Below are 2,500 nucleotides of genomic sequence, written 5' to 3'. Positions count from 1 at the left end.
AGCTGTCTTTAAAAATCCGATTCTCTTATTGTTTTTTTGCCTGGCACTGAACGTGCTCTGAACTGACATGGCGTAAAGTACTTAAAATGGTTCGTTGGTCCTGGAGTTCCTTTTTATAACCGAAAAAGCCATGCTCCTTCTCCTCTGACTTCATGGGAGGGGTTAGGCATCCCTCATGCGGTGACGTCTTACCAGAAATGAAGCTGGAGAGGGGGGGGGGGGGGGGGAGGAGGGGGGTGCTAAACTGGGTTTCTTAAAAAATTCGAGAACACGTGGGTGACTCATCGCAATTTTTTTGATTTTTTCTACTCATCCTTAAGTTTACAAAGCGAGTCGTGTATCACTGCCTACTTACAATGCATCGAAATCTAGAGATTCATCTACCTGCGCTGACTGAGTTTGACTCAGATCTTCATCTAAAATTGTGTTTTCTTTTCCTCATAGCTGAACGGATAGGACTGTTTGTGCATACAGTGATGGTGACAGATTCATGGTCAATGCGGTGGTTTCCAGTGATGTCCAAGTGGAAAATGGATGAGTACATGATGCCTATGCGGTGGCTTCCAGATGTGTGCAAGCGGAAAATGTTCGAGTACATGATGTTCGTAGCTCAACCCTCTAACTCCCAAGAGTGCCATGTGGCACAAAATACCACTATTACATGCTCAATATTTAGTAAATTTTTATCAAATTTGAACTGTCGTTTCAAAGCATAATATCATACCCTCTTCCTATATGAGACTTGATTAACCACCCCTAAAAATTACGCAACTTTTTCCTCTTAGACTTTTAAGGTCAAGTAGATATCTGACAATAACCCACACATTAAGAGCTGCATATTAAGCCATAGTTTAGGGGTATACCTCAACTATACAAGGAGTGGGATATTTTTTTGACATTTTTCCTTTTTTCATTTTGATTGCTTTTCAGTTTAAACTGAGACTTCCTTTACGGTTGTCAGTGTAATGAATGGTATCCCACAAATAATATCTTTGAATTGGTATACTATGTGTGGTCCTTGAGTCTATAGTTACCGTTTTACAAAATATTTGGTTTTCCTACGGGAGTGAAAGGGTTAATAATAATAATGGTTTACAGATGAAACAGGGTTCAAAATTAAGGTGAATTGAATGCCATCCATTTTTTAATCGCTCTTTAGTATGTAGGAGATTGGCCATCCACTGTATCATATGTTGGATTTCTTGGGGCGGCTTATCCCGGAGACTGAGTACCTATCAATGTAAAAAAAAAAGTATTTTTTTTTAAGTTGGCTTGCACGGCTGTCAAATATTCATAACGAAAACCATTCATCTCACCTCACCCGTCTCTTACTCGTAACGAAAGGCCTCGCGTAAAAGGCTTAAATTTCTTGGGGAGCCCATGCCGAGAATTTGAAGTCAACACACTAGACGAAGCCTTACATGTCCCCTTCTCACGTGCGGTGACGTCAAACATTCATAACGAAAACATAGTAGTAGTAATTTATTACTTATATAGCGCAAAATACATGTGGATATGATCTAATGCGCACCCGTCTCTTGCTCGTAACGAAAGGCCTGGCGTAAAAGGCTTAAATTTCTTGGCGAGTACATGCCGAGAATTTGAAGTTGACACACCATACGAAGCCTTATATATCCCCTTCTCTCGTGCGGTGACGTCAACTCAGAAATGACGCCGGGGATGCTAGAGGGGAATTCAAGATGGTGCACGTGACTCATAAACAAGTTTTCATGGAACTCTTGGTTTTTAATGATTTTAAAAAAGTACAATATCATCACTAACAGCTACAATCAGAGTGCCAGGGGCGTTGTTAGACTTCCATACAACTCAACCTATACATCACAATTTAAAAAAAAACAAGGACCAATTCGTGAGCAAGTCTACAATGTCGTAATGATGGCTTTTTTTTTGCGATATCTTTTGTCTTTGTGGCCTGTGCTCTTGCTTGCATCGGTGTTCGTTTTCACTTTAGGCAAATTTCAGAGAGGGAGGCTCAACGAGTTGGTCGGGATATGTTATGTCCACGAAAGTTATTTTTAGACGAGTGGAAGTCTTTGTTCTAGCCGAAGTCTGTCTTCTGAGACGTCCGCATGCAGTCTTGCCTCGCTCTCAGGTTCTTAGTGAAAAGAGAAAATGATGGCGCACGTGGAAGGCTGATGAATATATATTTTCTTTCAAACATCGTACCGAGGTTGGCCTGCATGCGGACGTCTCGGAAGACTTCCGCTCGTCTAAAAATAACTTTCGTGGACATGACATATCCCAAGGGCTGGACCGGGAGCCTCCTTCTCTGTCCCCTCATTTTCTCTTGACCCCTGTTACTGCATCAAGGAAGAAGACGAATCTGATTGAAATCTTCCGTTCGTTGGTCCCCGTCATCAAATACTACGTTATACACCTGTTTTTGGAAACATTCGGAACTGCCAGTATTCATCTTGGACTTCACCACCCCAGGGTAGTACCGGGTTTTTCCTGGCCAAAACCCAATAACGCGCTGCCC

General features: G+C 41.9%; 1 pseudogene; it reads right to left on the bottom strand.

Moving 5' to 3' along the window:
- Positions 1-2,500, bottom strand: part of LOC137991128 (uncharacterized) — a 9,585-nt pseudogene that overhangs the window by 4,539 nt on the left and 2,546 nt on the right.

The sequence above is a fragment of the Montipora foliosa genome, chromosome 2, assembly GCF_036669935.1.
Source record: "Montipora foliosa isolate CH-2021 chromosome 2, ASM3666993v2, whole genome shotgun sequence".
Lineage (NCBI taxonomy): Eukaryota > Metazoa > Cnidaria > Anthozoa > Scleractinia > Acroporidae > Montipora > Montipora foliosa.
Note: the sequence above shows the minus strand (reverse complement) of the source record. Positions and strands in the feature narration are given on the sequence as shown.